Genomic DNA, 17,681 nt, shown 5'->3' with positions numbered 1-17,681 from the left:
TGTGCTGAGTAATGTCCCACAATGCATATGAGTAAGAACGACTTACCAACCCATTAGCCCAAACCTGCAGTCCATCCAAATTAAAGAGCTGGGGCAGACTTCCTGGGGGAAATCCTAATGCAATCTTAGAAGTTAGCTTCCTGAGAGTCTCCATAGGAAGCAAACCCTATATAGAAAATGGATGTTTAAGGGCAGTTAGGTGCTTAATTATGTTTGTCATCCAGTCCCACCATTAAAATAGGCTCACAGGGCCCTCTCATTGCTTTCACAGAAGCAAAGACAGGTCTTGCAATAATTCAATAAAGTAAGTTCTAAGGCCCCTGAGTGGGTGGAATTTCATGCCTGCCTCCTCTAATGAGCTACTGCTGGAAAGAGACTGAGTATCTGAGGATAACAAAACTTGATGGTTAACTATAGCCCATTGAGCTCTCCTCATTACCCAGCGAAACCAATCTCTGTAATTGAGCCACAGAGATCTTCTTTAGGACTTCCCAGGAGCAGGCACACCTCACCGTGCTGCAAAGATGCTCTGTTGAAGTCTCCTAGAACTGTAAACTCAAATTCTTGTTTGTAAGAGCTGCTAGAGATTCTACATGTGAAGCTAATTAACACCCCAGCTTGTGGTTCAAAAACGACATCATTCATTATTAAAGTGTAAGTGGGGACATTCGCATCTACTTTTGCATGACTTTGTTTCAAAGGTAGAATGATTATGAAAATCCATCTGATGAAAGCAACGATGAATGGGAGGCTTGATGTACAGCGTTCAAGATAAATAAATCTGTGTGATGAATCCATGAGAATAAGATGCCTTCCACTGGGAATGGATGATGAGTTTAGCTATTTTGTTAGACTTTTAATGATATCTGATACGTTATAGGAGCATTCATTTTTAACTTGCATGATCAAATTATATTTGTGTCAGAATTTTTCACTTGCCCAGTTTTGGAGAGGCTCATAGTAGTCTGAGAACTTTGAAGTTGAAATGAACTTTTATTTAATGTGTCCAAGTTTGCAGCTGTAGAATCGATTGTAGCAGCTCATCCTAGGCAGCCTGCGAGAAGGTGAAAAAATGATTAAGACGCCAATAATAAAGGTTAATCAATTCATCCCGTCAGAAATCCGTGTCTGGCTGTGCCGCCTTTGACATTGTGCTGAGTGCAGGGGTAAAGATGTGAAGGGCACAGCCATCGCCCCGGGAGTCTCCAGTGAGTGGCAAGAAAGGACCTTAAGAGAAAGTTAATGAGGGACTCAGTGCAGTGATAGCTTGGTGTGCATAAAATACACCTGGATCAGAGCAACTGACTCCACCCCAGGGACCAAGAGAAGTACAGAAAATTAAGGTGGTTTTTTTTTAATCAGATAGAAATAGGCTAAAGTTTTAAACTATCTAGTAAGCACTGAACTACCTCTGATGAGTTTTAATCAAAGAAGCATATACATATACATATACATATACATACTAATATTTTTATTTTCAAACAACTAATGTGAGATTTGTTTTGATTTCAGATTTGGACAAATTTCTGAAAGATATTCACTATATTTTAGTACAATAGTGTCTTGTTTCTGCCATTTATAGTCATATTATTAATTCACCAGGAAGCATTTCTTTATTCAATATTCAGTCTGATTAATGAACTTATTTTATTTTCCCTATAGCGTAAGCTAAATTTTCAGTGACCACAGTCTCTCCATTATGGGTTCATGTCTCTCTTCCTTTCTAGCAGTTTATCAACCTCAGGGTGACTGACATTTTGGTGGGTGACTCCTTATTGTTAGGGTCAGTATGTGTGCTGGAGTACTTAGAAGCAGCCCTGGCTCTGACAACCACATGCCACAGCACACTGCCTGCCCCAGTGTGACTTTGAAACTGTCACCAAACTGCCCCATGTCCCATGAAGGACAGAATCTCCTCCAGGTGAGAACCACTGCTTTAAGATCACTGTGGTATCAATTACTGTGGCATCAATTACTGTGGCTTTAGGATATGCCTTTCTATAAGATTGGATGAACCCTCTTCCTTTCTTTTTAAGATTTATTTATTTATTTGAAAGGCAGAGTTACAGATATAAGGAGAGAGAGAGAGAGAGAGAGAGAGAGAGAGAGAGAGAGAGAGAGAGAGGTCTTCCATTCGCTGATTCACTTCCCAGATGGCCACAATAGCTGGAGCTAAGCCAATCCAAAGCCAGGAGCCTGGGGCTTCTTCTGGGTCTCCCATGCGGGTGCAGGGTCCCAAGAACTTGGGCCATCTTCCACTGCTTTCCCAGACCATAGCAGAGTGCTGGATGGGAAGTGAAGCAGCCAGGACATGAATTGGTGCCCATATGGGATGCAGGCACTATGACAGCAACTTTACCTACACCACAGTGCCAGCTCCTGGCTTCGGATCAGCACAGTGCGCCGGCCGCAGCGGCCATTTGGGGGGTGAACCAACAGCAAAAAGGAAGACTTTTCTCTCTGTCTCTCTCTCTCACTGTCCACTCTGCCTGTCAAAAAAAAAAGAGAGAGAGAGAGAGAGAGAAAAGAAAGTAGATCATTAAAAATTAAAAGAAGGGATAAGAAAAGGAGGAAGAGAGAGTAGGAATGTGGGAGAGAGGGAGGGTAGGGTGGGAGGTATCACTGTGCTTCGAAATCTGTGTATATGAAATACATGAGATTTGTTCACCTTAAAATTGTTTTTTTAAAAAATGGATTAAAATACTCCTAGTTACCTAATAAATTATTGTCAATTTTAACTCACTTTTTAAAAAGAAAAGCTTTTTTTGCCCAATACTCCCCAAATTCACTGGATTAACAGATTATTTTAAATTTTTATAAATTTGAGGAATATGGACATATGTATAATATAATGTTCCATCACTTAGTCTGTCTTTCATGTAATACAATGGGCTCTCACCGTTTGCTCAGAAATAGTTCTATCTCCAATCCTTTATAGGATAAAGATAATGCAAATAGTGTCTTAGTCTCTATTATATTTTCTATTGCTTTTTGTGGAATACTTTGAGCACTCATTTTTACAACTACTTTGCACTCACTTCTAGACCATAAGTTTGTCCATTAATTCTTTTGAATTTTCTATGTATTTAGTGTATTGCATGTATAAAAAAGAAACCAGTCCACTATGTAAATTTCATCTTTTCACCCCAATTTTTATTTACTTATTACATATTCTTCTTACAATGGCATAAAGTAAATATCTCCAAGATTTAAAGCCTAATAGATATAATTACAGTAAAATTCAAAAGGTCGCACAACAAAGACATACATGATCAAATAAGAATGGAGCCACCTGATATTCTTGGGGGACTGGTTCCAGGACATTCTTCACCTGCCAAGAGATGCCAAAATCCATGTATGCTCAAGTGTCTTAAAGAAAATAGTATACTATTTCCATATAATCAATCTACATATAACATCCCTTACATATTTCTTTAAATTTTAATTAGTTTTTAACAGATGCAATAGTTTTTAGACACAATTCTAAGAATGTAACAATAGCCCCTTCCTCCATCCCTTATACTTTGAGTCATCTCAAGACTACTTGTAACATTCAATACAATGTGAATGCTGAATAAACAGCTCTTATACAGGGCTGTACAGGGGACAGTGGTGAGGAAAATGCCTATGTATGTTCAGAACAGATGCAAATCTTATTTGGGATGTTGTCAATGTATTTATAGTTTGTTGACTCCTTGAATGCAGACTCCATGGATACAGAGAACTGACTCTGTATACTTTTATCTGATATAAACCATAATAGTGTCTGTTTGGGGAGAAAAAGTATAACATGAATTTGGAGTCATTTCTTGGCCTCACAGTGATTAAAATTAATGCAACACAATAAAGGAAATATATGTCAAACCCACGGCCAGCATCCTATTGAATGGGGAAAAGTTAGAAGTATTTCCACTGAGATCTGGTACCAGGCAGGGATGCCCACTCTCACCACTGCTATTCAATATAGTTCTGGAAGTCTTAGCCAGAGCTATTAGGCAAGAAAAAGAAATTAAAGGGATACAAATTGGGAAGGAAGAACTCAAACTATCCCTCTTTGCAGACAATATGATTATTTATTTAGGGGACCCAAAGAACTCTACTAAGAGACTATTGGAACTCATAGAAGAGTTTGGCAAAGTAGCAGGATATAAAATCAATGCACAAAAATCAACAGCATTTGTATACACAGGCAACGCCATGGCTGAGGAAAAACTTCTAAGATCAATCCCATTCACAATAGCTACAAAAACAATCAAATGCCTTGGAATAAATTTAACCAAGGAAATTAAAGATCTCTACGATAAAAATTACAAAACCTTACAGAAAGAAATAGAAGAGGATACCAAAAAATGGAGAAATCTTCCATGCTCATGGATTGGAAGAATCAACATCATCAAAATGTCCATTCTCCCAAAAGCAATTTACAGATTCAATGCAATACCAATCAAAATACCAAAGTCATTCTTCTCAGATCTGGAAAAAATGATGCTGAAATTCATATGGAGACACAGGAGACCTCGAATAGCTAAAGCAATCATATACAACAAAAACAAAGCCGGAGGCATCACAATACCAGATCTCAGGACATACTACAGGGCAGTTGTTATCAAAACAGCATGGTACTGGTACAGAAACAGATGGATAGACCAATGGAACAGAATAGAAACACCAGAAATCAACCCAAACATCTACAGCCAACTCATATTTGATCAAGGATCCAAAACCAATCCCTGGAATAAGGACAGCCTATTCAATAAATGGTGCTGGGAAAATTGGATTTCCACATGCAGAATCATGAAGCAAGATTCCTACCTTTCACCTTACACAAAAATTCACTCAACATGGATTAAAGACTTAAATCTATGACCTGACACCATCAAATTATTAGAGAGTATTGGAGAAACCCTGCAAGATATAGGTACTGGCAAAGACTTTTTGGAAAATACCCCAGGAGCACAGGCAGTCAAAGCCAAAATTAACTATTGGGATTGCATCAAATTGAGAAGTTTCTGTACTGCAAAAGAAACAGTCAGGAAAGCGAAGAGACAACCAACAGAATGGGAAAAAAATATTTGCAAACTACGCAACAGATAAAGGGTTGATAACCAGAATCTACAAAGAAATCAAGAAAATCCACAACATCAAAACAAACAACCCACTTAAGAGATGGGCCAAAAGACCTCAACAGACATCTTTCAAAAGAGGAAATCCAGATGGCCAACAGACACATGAAAAAATGTTCAAGATCACTAGCTATCAGAGAAATGCAAATCAAAACCACAATGAGGTTTCACCTCACCCCGGTGAGAATGGCTCACATTCAGAAATCTACCAACAATAGATGCTGGCGAGGATGTGGGGAAAAAGGGACGCTAACCCACTGTTGGTGGGAATGCAAACTGGTTAAGCCACTATGGAAGTCAGTCTGGAGATTCCTCAGAAACCTGAATATAACCCTACCATTCAACCCAGCCATCCCACTCCTTGGAATTTACCCAAAGGAAATTAAATTGGCAAACAAAAAAGCCATCTGCACATTAATGTTTATTGCAGCTCAATTCACAATAGCTAAGACCTGGAACCAACCCAAATGCCCATCAACAGTAGACTGGATAAAGAAACTATGGGACATGTACTCTATAGAATACTATACAGCAGTAAAAAAACAATGAAACCCGGCCATTTGCAACAAGATGGAGCAATCTGGAAAACATCATGCTGAGTGAATTAAGCCAGTCCCAAAGAGACAAATATCATTTGTTTTCCCTGATTGGTGACAACTAACTGAGCACCAAAGGGGAAACCTGTGGAAGTGAAATGGACACTATGAGAAACAGTGACTTGATCAGATCTTGTCCTGACTGTTGATGTACAATGTAATACTTTATCCATCTTAGTATTTTTTTTTGTTCTAGTACTAATGCTTGAACTCTGTAATTAACACACACTTATTCATAGGTGTTTAAATCTTAACTGAAAAGTGATCCCGGTTAAATATAAGAATGAGAAAAAGAGAGGGAGGAGATGTACAATTGGGGACATGCAAAATCGGACTTGCCCCAAATGATGGAGTTAGAAGTGTGCCAGGGGATTCCAATACAATCCCATCAAGGTGGCATGTACCAATGCCATCTCACTAGTCCAGGTGATCAATTTCAGTTCACAATTGATCACACTGATAGATTTAAGAGTCAAAGGGATCACATAAACAAGACTAGTGTCTGCTAATACTAACTGATAAAACCAAAAAGGGAGAGAAGGATCCAACATGGGAAGGGGGAGACACAGCAGACTCATAGAATGGCAGATGTCCTAAATAGCACTCTGGCCTCAGAATCAGCCCTTAAGGCATTTGGATCTAGCTGAAGAGCCTATGAGAGTATTTTAGGCATGGAAAGCCAAGACACTCTGGGGAAAAAAAAAAAAAAAAGGAAGAAGGAGGAAGAAGGAAGAAGAAGAAGAAGACCTAAATGAAGGATCTCAGCGAGTGTGATCTCAGTGGAAAGAACGGGGCCATCAAGGTAGGAGGTGCCTTTCTCTGAAGGGAGGAGGGAACTTCCACTTTGACTATGACCCTGTCGGAATGGGATCGAAGTTGGCAAACCCTAAAGGCTTCCGTGGTCTCGGCAGCCCATGACTAGAGCCTGGAGAGATTGCTGACGCCATAAACAAGAGTGTTAAATTGTTAAATCAACATCAGGAGTCACTGTGTACTTGCGTCCCATGTGGGATCTGTCCTTAATGGGTTGTCCAATGTGAAGTGATGATATGGCTAGTACTGAAACAGTATTTTTACACTTTGTGTCTACGTGTGGGTGCAAACTGATGAAATCTTTACTTAGTATATACTGAATCGATCTTCTGTATATAAAGATAATTGAAAATGAAAAAAAAACTTGGTGTTAATTTGGAAATTACATAGAAAATTAATCAATTTTTTAAAAAAAATATCATGTAGTATCTCTGTCATTAATGTGCTGTACACTGTTATTTAATGCTATAACTAGTACCCCAACAGTATTTTTTCACTTTGTGTTGCTATGTGAGGGCAAACTGTTGAAATCGTTATATATACTAAACTGATTTTCTGTATATAAAGAGAGTTGAGAATGAATCTTGATGTGAATGGAGGGGGAGAGTGAGGGGGAGAGGGGAGGGTTGCGGGTGAGAGGGAAGTTATGGGGGGGAGGCCATTGTAATCCATAAGCTGTACTTTGGAAATTTATATTCATTAAATAAAAGTTAAAAAAAATTAATGCAACACGGACAAGGGAGGCAGCAGGAAGCAACAACAAAAGTGTTATTGAAGGCCAGGGGCCCATGCTCGCCAGGAGGGGACTAAGGGAGGGTTCCATTTCGGTGTGGGTATTGGGAGCTTCTATAGGAAATGCATATCAATTGATCAAGTCTTCTACATAGTTCTGATACTTCAGGGGTCGGTTTTGTTTTTTCTGTCTCTCCCCGGAAGTGGTCATGGTTGCTAGCTAAGAAGAAATGCTGACCTTGCTGACCACTTGAGGTACGTGACAGTTGAGAAATGTTGCTGACTTAACCAGTTAAGAAAGGTTATGCTAACCTGATCAGTTGCTAGGCACTTGAGACATGCTGCTTTGTGGGCTGTTCTAGTACCAGAACCCACTTCCTATGCTTACCTATAGGTATGGCACCCATTGTGTTCACAATCAATCTTTATTTTCTTGGGGCAATGTCTTTTGTCTAAACAGCAGATGGCAGTGTTTTTTGTTGTTTTTTTTTTTTTTTTTTTTTTGATAGGTTTAATACATATGGTCCTCATTCCTACACAGGGGCCCTTCCTTAGTACCTATTAACCCTTCTAACTCCTCACAGCAGAAGTCAGTAAACTTTTTAAAGGGCCACATAGTAAATATTTTAGGCTTGCAGTCATCTGGTCCCTATTGTAACAATTCCAGTCATTAACAAAACCTAACTGAATGGATGTGGTTGTGTTCCAATAAAATTTCACTGAAGACAAGAGGTGGGTTGATACGGCTAGTAAGCAACTGACTGCTAAAGCCTCATCTAGTGTTGATCAATGACTACCTCAGATCAACAGGAAAAGCAACTATAATCCAGTAGATGAATAATCAGAAACCTAGATAGGTTTTTTTTTTTTCTGGCAAGGAAACCTGAATTCCTAATGTCATGGGTACAGTTGCTCAATTATTTCTAAGAGGAGAGTTTATTTCACGTAGAGACATCGCTGCATACTCCCTCATTGGTAAATGTTTATAAAGTCATATACCAGATTCTGGCAAGGCGGTTATAGAAATAAAAAAGTAAGTGGGAGTGTAAACTGATGCAGCAGTTTTGAAGAGAACTCCAGAGTATTTATTGAAATACGACATGTGCATAATAAAAATCCAGTTACATTCTGGAGTCTCTAGTTGCATGAACAACGCGCTGAAAAATAGGGCTTAATGAATCTACAGCAGATGTAAATCACACTGGCCAGTCAAAATGGAATGTATGCTCATTCTACTCAAAGTAAATCTCACACAGCATGCAAAGAGAGATATAAGAGAATGTTTCTTGTAGATTGCTTGTGACAGTAATTTTAAAAAGGAAATAGTTCAGATCTCTATCAGTGAAAATGGATAAATAAATCTTGGTAGATAAGTACCTTGGAAAAGCATATGAAAGCTCAACCCAGTAAATGTCCACTTGTAGAAATGAATGTACATTAGAAGCAAAGTTATGAGTGGAGAAATACAATATTTTGAAATATGGGATTACACAATTATGCAAATCTCATCAGCTCCAACAATATTATTTATGATACATAAATAAATATCTGTATTTGGAGTAAACAGATACATGTCAAACATTTTCAAACCTTCTTGAAAAGAAATGTCCAACATTTCAATTAGACCAATTAAGGGATGAATCTAAAAAAATTTATCAGGAACAAAAGAACAATAAAAAATTGAGAATTAAATCTCTTTATAAATGACACTAAAAATAAATTCACAGAATATTTTAGGGGAAATGAAATAAAAATAGCAATAATATTGTGTTTACAAAGCTAAATAAATTATAGTTATGGAAAGTGGATGCTCTATAATGATTACAGATTATTTCAATAATTGATAATAATCTAAAATAGAAAAAATAAGAGTTAATATGGAAACACATTAAACACTAGTTCTAAATTTGGGGATAGTTTTTTTTAATTTTCCCTTATTTATATACTATACTTTTTGATATCTAAAATAAAAGTGGAGTGGGTATTTGACCTAATGGTTAAGACACCTTTGGGACACCTAGGCCCTGTACCAGAGTGTCTGGATTTGATACACAGCTCTGATCCTAACTCCAGCTTCCTGCTAATGAAGACCCTGCAGGCAGCGGTGATGGCTCACGTGGCTGAGTTCCTGCCCCCCAACATGGGAGATGTGGATTGAGTGCCTGGCTCCTGGCTCTGCCCCCTCCCCCGCCGTAGGAGGGCCTTTGTAGGTATTGCAGAATTTTTATTTAAACACAAGTGTTTATTGATGGATTGAAGAAAACAATTAATGTGGCAATAAGACACCACTGTAGATTAAAACAATGCTTTGCAGCCAAAAGGGGGGAAATACATAGTCTTAGTGTCTGGTCTTTCAATATGCAAATCAAGAAGCCTCTGAAGTACCTCCTCAACAGATCAGTATCAGACAATTCCTTTCACACAATTCCTATATTACATCGCTTTTTCACAAAGTCAGACTGATACTACACAAAGAATTCCTCAAGCATTGAAACATCCAATATTGCAACTCCTATTCCCCACTCTTCCTCATCGCTTTGCAGCAGCAGTGTTAGCAATCCTCTTCCTTATAAATTGTGTATGCATCTTGGATAGCCTTCCTAAACAAGGAAACAGCAAGCAGTGAGTCAGAGAAAGTAAGCCAAGGGCAGATGTACAAATACAGGTGAGTAGACTCATACAGGGAGGCGTTAGAGTGGCAACAGCTAACTCAACAGAGTCTAAATTAAGGTGACCTTGGCAGAGAAGGCGCTCTGGATCCCTCAAAGTCTTATAGACTACAGAATGGTTGATGATGTTCAAGGTAACTTTGTCATTATCAAGAAACTGATACTAAGTAAGAACTTAAGAGGCTAATATAAAAGGTTGGTTAGTAAGTATACAGAATTTCTCATTTACAATAAAAAAGAGTGATAGCACAGTTAATGGTGATTTCATTGAAGTTATAAGTAAAAAATACCTGACTTAAAGAATTCAGGGACTGTACCTATAATCTCTGCTCTCTTCCACCCAGATATCAATGACACAACTCAATGTCATATGTGGAGAGGAAAGCCATACTGTTAAAAACTCCATAGGTACCTTTGCCTGGTAGGTTTTAAGGTGAGAATTTCGTGTAATTATATGAATGCTATTGATTTTATTTTTCTTGGCAGGATTATTCCAATGCTTCAGGAATATGAGACTAAAATGCAAGGCTTAAGTCACTCCCAAATGACCCCATCTGTAGTCAAATGCTGGTATGGGCAGTCACGGGAAGAACTGTGTTGCCATAAGCCCGTGAACACTGGTACCTTTTACTCACTTTCACTTGCAGAATCCATATCCAATTTTCTTGAAATGTTGAATTTCCCCCCATTATTATCAAATTATAATAAATAAAAATAAATATTTAAGGTGTGGAATTTTATCTATAAAATATTGAAGTTCTTTGTGAAATACTTGATACCTTGATAATATCCAAAGCAACTGAAATCAATATGGCTATAAGGCATCTAAATTCCCATTAATATTTAAGCATTATTCACAGCAAGTCAAGATATGGAATCAACTTAAACATCCCTCAACAGTTGAGTGGACAAAGAAAATGTGGTACACACACAAAAAATGAGATACTACACAACCTTGAAAAATAGGGAAATTTTCATCTTCAACAACACAGATGAAACTATAGAACATTATGCTAAATAAAATAAGGCAGGCACATAAAAATATTTTATGATCTCATTTGTCTGTGAAATCTAGAGGTCAATCTCAGACACAGCAGAAAAGTGGCTGCAGATGCTGGGGGAGGGGAAGAGATGGGAATCAGGGGACGCTGATCAAATGGTACAAAGGGCAGGTGTTTGACACAATAGTTGCCATTGGGATGCCCCCATCCCATGTTGGAATATGTCATGCAGGTTCCTGTCCCAGCTCCATTTTCCATTCTGGCTTCCTGCTACTGTGCAACCTGGAAAGCAGCAGATGATGGCTTAGCTGTTTGGATCCCTGTCACCCATATGGGAGGCCCTTATTGGGTTCCCAGATCCTGGCTTCAGTCTGCTCAGCCTCGGCTGTTGGGGGAATTTGGGACATGAACCAACAAATGGGAGAGCTCTCTTGCTCTCTCTCATATATCTACCAAATAAAATTAATTTTAAAAAAATTTAATTATTACATACTGAAATATTAATATCTTTATTTATAGAGCTAAGCAAATATGTAACTAAGCTGATTTGACTTATTTCTTTGCATTCATTCAAAAACATTTTATTTGCTCCATAAAATGTAAACTTGGCTATCTGCCTTGTAGTATGTCTTGATCATAGGGTGTTGTCCTAGAATATAATTTCCGCCTAATGAAGTGTAGAGCTAGCATCCCATTTACCAGGGTGTGTTGCACTGACTGCTTGAGCAAGCTAGTCTGCCTTGTTGGGCATGGGAGGTCATTTCTGCAGTAGGGAGGCCAGGCTCCATGATGCCTCTTGAGACCATCTGTATCCCCAGCACAGAGCTGGGACTGCCCTGCCTTCCAAGCAATGGTTGCCTTCTCTGTGGATTCCACAGCCAGAGAAATACCACCTAAAACCTTTCTATAGCCTGAGAATCTGTGAAAATTTTTCATCAGAATTTAGGAGATAAAATGACGTCATAAAGCCAAATAAAGCACTGTCACATTTTCAGTTGTTTTGGTATTTCAAGGAACAAGCTGTATATTCCAACGTTGATTCAAACATTTACATGTCAAAATGTCCCAAAGTTTCTAAAAATGCAATCTCTTTCAAGAGATGTTTCATTACATTTTAAGATAAAGATGTATTTCCTTTTGGGAAATTGTAACCAGCAAGTATGCAATTTTACATTTGGTCATTTCTGGATCCTGGGCATAATTTGTAACAGAAAAAGAGACAAATAAATGATAGAAAATTGTAAACTATTCCCCTAAGACAGAAAAAAATAGAACAGAGCAAAACAAAATAATCCAACCATAGGATAATGTGCCATATGTCTCTACAAAATGTTAGATCTTTGGACCACTTAACAGTCTATAATAAAAGCAGGCTAAAATTGGCAAACTTAGTAAATGATGAGTCTATTTTCTTGTTAATCTAGTTCCTTTTCCCCCTACAGGAAATTAAATCTCAAGGATTTCAATAAGAAGTAATTCTGAATTAAAAAATAAGCCACATTATCTTCCTCAGAAAAGCTGTCACACAATTCTCTGCTTGAGCAAAACCACTTATTTTTAGTATAGATTTGAGTTTGGAGCTCGTTAAATTTAACTTTTAAAATTTGAGGCTTTTGGTTTTTATTTACTCTTTAGAAACAACTTTCAGGATGAAGATGATAGGAGACAATTGAAATATCTCCCTTGTATCTCAGAAATTAGAGCATTCTAAATAATAGTTTTAAGTTGTTATGAACTTTTAAAAGATTTATTTATTTATTTGGGAGGCAGAGCTACAGAGAGAGAGACAGAAATAGGTCTTCCATCTGTTGGTTCACTCCCCAAATGGCCACAACAGTTGGAGCTGCGCTGACCCAAAGCCAGGAGCCACGAGCTTCTTCCAGGTCTCCCACATGGGTGCAGGGGCCCATGAACTTGGGCTACCTTTCATTGCTTTCTCAGGCCATTAGCAGGGAGCTGGGTTGGAAGTAGAACAGTCAGGAATAGAACTATTGCCCAAATGGGATGCTGGCACTCCAGACAGAGGCTTCACCTGCTGTGCCACAGTGCCAGCCCCATTATGAATTCTTTTCACATATATTTTAGATTCTGAGTAAATACTAAAACATATCCCATCAACAGTAGCAATTTGTTAGGCATGTACTGAGTGCCATGTGTGGTCTTGGGTGCAAAGGATTCACTAGTGGACAAGACATTACACTCTTCTAGAAGTCAGAGAAACCCATCATTGCCATGAAAGTCAAGCAGGGTATAATGGGGGGGAGCCCAAGCAGAACAGACTCTGCCTGGTCTGGGAGTCTGAGAAAGGGTTCCTAATGTAGGGATGATGGCTCAGCGGAGACCTGAACCATAGGTCCAAGTTGTGGGATGTGGATGAAGGGAGACTGGCTGTGTGGAAAACGGGACAAAGATCTGCAGATAAGAGCCAAAATGTCACCTCTGGAACAAAGCAAGGGAGTAAACAAGACCAGGGATTGTAGAATGAGTGCTGAACATGAGGGAGGAGGGACCAGAGCCAGGTGGATTGTCCTTATCTACAGGGCAACTAGAGGCTATTAAAGAATTTAACTAGGACCAGCACCCGTGGCGCAGTGGGTTAATCCTCCACCTAAGGCACCGGCATCCCTTATGGGCGCCAGTTCTGGTCCTGGCTGCTCCTCTTCCAATCTAGCTCTCTACTGATAGCCTGGGAGAGCAGTGGAAGATGAGCCAAGTGCTTGGGCCCCTGCACCCACGTGGGAGACCTGGAGGAAGCTCCTGGCTCCTGGTTTCGGATCGGCGTGGCTCCGCTGTAGCGGCCATTTGGGGGGTGCTGCCAACTGGGGAGTGAACCAACGGAAGGAAGACCTTTGTCTCTTCCTCTCACTGTCTGTAACTCTACCTCTTAAATAAATAAATAAAATGTTAAAAAATAATTTAATTTACAGAACTGTACTTAAGATACAGAGACTGGTGGAGTAGCACAGGGACAGGACCCAAGTCAGAAAGCTGGATCAATAGTACAGGAAAAAAGAATCATAAGCTCTACTAGGAACTGATTGAGGGGAGGCGTGGATAGACAGTAAGAGGTACTAGAAGCAAAGGAAATGAAATTTGGTGATTGTTCAAATGTTGGCAGTAATGGGGAAGGAGGATGTCAGCGCACCCCATATAGCTGTGCACTGAGGAAGCCGGGGTGCTGTTGGCATCACGTGTACTGGAAAGCCACTTGAAAAAGGCACGCAATGTGGTGGGAATCAAGAGCTCTGGATGAATTGGAAATTGTTCATGTAAAGTGGGAGAAGAATCGGGGTTCTTGATGGGGGTAGGAAGAGGAGACACCTGTGATGAGAGGAAAGGATGAGACGAGTGCCGTTAGTTCGAGCTTGAAAGGAGACTGGCAAAAGAGAAGTGAGTTTGAGTTTGTATCCGCCACTCAGGATGTTGGTCTACATAACAGTGGGTACTTGAGAAAAATTGATATGCGTGGAAATTGACCTTAGAGAGTTACCTGAGATTAGACAAAGAGAGCTATGTGGAGTCAGAAGAACAAGGTCCAGCACTGAAATCTTTGGAAAGACAACACATGGAAAAGCAGGCTGAAGAAGATGCAAGAAAGGCAGATGGCAGACCAGGAAAGGACTGTGCCACCTGATCCACAGACGAAGTGGGGACGTGGGTAAGGCTGCAAAGGGGAAAACTGTCACAGAGTTTAACGATGCCTGGTCATAGGTGGCTTGCTTAGAAGGATTCCATTGGGAAGAGGGCCAGGGGACAGACTGCAATGACGTGAAGATGTAATAGAAGATACAGAAATGGAAGCAGAAGATAGCAGCTTTTTGTGTGGTTTAGTTAGGAATACTGTGACAAATGGAAGGTAATGAAGGTTCTGAAGACACCACAGGGAATGATGTGAGTTGTTTAAGGGGGATAAGAATTGCGTTCTAGAATATGTTGACTTCCTGTAGAAGGAAGTGCTCCCCTTCTTTGCAATAGGAGGACATGCTTTCCCCAAGTATTTCCAGTGTGTTTCTCACTTGAATTAACTCAGACAACTCGAAGAATGTAAACCAATTAAGTCGGATGTTCCTGAAGAAATTTTTCAGGAACCATCTTGAAAATTTATACAATCCCCAACCCAATTACTGTTTCCTTAGAGAGATTACCTTTCCCTTTTCAAATTACCTGTTCAGCGAATTACACAAATTTTAATGCTAATGATGCAGGAAATACAGTGACATGTTTGTAGAAAAAGGGAAGAATATTAGTCTTTGCCTAAATAAACCATGGTAAACCATGAAACAGAAGTTGGAAGCAATAGCTGGCTCTTTAAAGATCTCTGTGCTATAGACTGCACATGGCTAGCTTAGTCCAGTGGGAAATGTTTATAGGTACATAGTGATTGCAGCTTAAACTAGTGCTGCTATGGTTCCAACTTTGCTTCTTGCACCTTTACCACTCAACCATTTGGGTAGAGTGAATTGTGTACCCAAATCTTGGGACAGTATCCAACATGAGTGGAGCGAAGGCTTGGGTTTTACTTTTCGTGGCCCAAGAACTGGCAACACCCTAGCTTCTGTTAAGAAGGACCTCTCCAGACACCATGAAAAGACAGGGTAGCCTTGGCCTTGAGAGAGGGCACTCAACTGCAGTGAAGGTGGGAGGATCTAGGGTCTGCCTTTACTGAGCGTGTTACTACCTCTGTGTTGCCCTTTCCCATCTATGCCCCTGATCCCAGGAACCATTCCCCTATCAAGTCTTTCAGTTCATCCCTCTGTGTCCCAGCCACTGTGAGTTTTCCAGTCTAATCTGGTGCTGTCTCCTATTTCTGGATTCCTGCCCATGTCCCTCAGAATGAAAGATATAAAAACCAAAATTTCATAAAAGATTCCTTTTTGCTTATGTGTCCTATTGTCCCATCCCTCATGTATACTAAAGCTTAGCAAAGGGCAAAGAAGAAACAGTGTGTTCAGAGAGGTTGGAGGACGGTAAGCAAAATGCTGCATCCCAGTAGTGAGCTCCCAGATTCCTCTGATGAGGCAGGAGAGCGAGAGCTTAGACACCCTCTCCCTTTCGCCTGGGGAGTCATGAAGATCTCCCAAGATGCAGCACTGACCTGCGAGGAGTAGGATCTGCTGTGTGCACCATACTGGGGCAGGGGAAATGCCAGCAGGACAGGATCTCTACAGCCCCAATCCCCACCCTTCTGAAGGTTCTTGTTGCCTGTCGTTTGCTGGAGAGCAAGCTGAAGATCCTTAGAAGGCCATGGACTCTAAAACGACTCGAGGTTGGAGTTGGAGTAGGGGCACTTCGAACGGAAAAGGCTCATCATTGTTCCATGTAAAAAGCTATTTATAAAAGATATCTAAGGTTCTGTACTGGCTCTTTGAACCCATCAAACAAATGTGATTTTTTTAGTATAAACATGATTTTGTTGGAGGAAAAAAAACTAAAAAGCATTAAGCTACTACTAATAACCACTTCTGACTCTTCCTACTAAGATAATTTACTGTATCTCACATTAAATCAGTCAACACTCTGTGTAAAATCCTTATAATATTAATATTCTGATAATGACACAATCTGTTATTGAATATATTAAACATATAGCTGTGTGTCTTAACCTCGAAAATACTTCTCTTTTTTATTTGAATTCTTCTTCAATGTCAGTAAATTTATGATTAAGTATGTGTATGTGTGAAAAAAAATACCTTTGCCATCTCCTTTCAGGTCTATGCATTTAAACTCATTGAGTGTGGATTTTAAAGTGAGTTAATAGAAAAATCAGACAAAGCAATGCATCTTGTAGAACTCCCTCCTTGCTTAATTACATTAAAAGGGTAAATTAGAATCTATTGCTTTATGGAGATAAGAAAGTGCCTCTTGGTGAGGTCAAGAGTATATTAAGTGTGGTTTTGCTAGCTAATACCAGGCAAACACTGTTGCATATGGATATGCTATTGTTTGGACTGAGAGCGCTTTGTAGAAGACAGAAGGCCTTTGTAAAACTTAAAACTATTTAACTTTGACAAAGAAAGCTTCAGAGTGGTAATTCTATTGAAACTTTCAACCAGTACCTGCTGATGTCAATGTTGTAATTTTACCCTTAGGATATTAGAAGGGTAAATGTGAATACTACGTAAAAGTCAAACATTTTTTTCCCATTGGGAATGAAAAACTTAGTACTTAAATGTGTAATAAAAAATGAAGATTGTAAGTTTTGTGTGTTTGCTCTCTCAATAAATAATTCAGAGAAGGACAGTTTCCAGGATAAGGTGCTCAAAGGAAGCTTCGCTGAATGATTTATGAGAGCAGTGTTTGAAAACTTTTGGGAATAGTTATTTTGGATAATCAGTTATTGTTCTATTGAAGCCAATTACAATAATTTTCTACTATAATACAATCTTCCCATTTCAGTGTGTTATCTGCCACAGATTCTAAAGCCGGATTCCATATAATTAGATGTTTGTATACTATCGACTTAGCTTTTCAAGCCGTTTCTTAACTTTTGAAGATTTTGCAGTAGTTTGCTGTCTCTCTCTTTCAAAATGATGCCTTCATTATTTGCGATCTGACTGCTGTACGAAATCAACCCGGTGCATCAGTCTTCTGTGTGGCTCCATTTCAGCACCTCTGTGGGAGCAGCCACTGATGACGTCTTAGCTGGGGCCCATCGGCCTCTCTTAGTCTCCAGGAGAGCCACCTGTCACACCCATATGCTGGCGTATGTGACCAACTTTCAAAGATTCCCACGTATTTCTCTTGAAA

This window comes from Lepus europaeus, chromosome 15, assembly GCF_033115175.1.
Source record: "Lepus europaeus isolate LE1 chromosome 15, mLepTim1.pri, whole genome shotgun sequence".
NCBI classification, from domain to species: Eukaryota; Metazoa; Chordata; class Mammalia; order Lagomorpha; family Leporidae; genus Lepus; species Lepus europaeus.
This window is presented reverse-complemented; position numbering follows the sequence as displayed.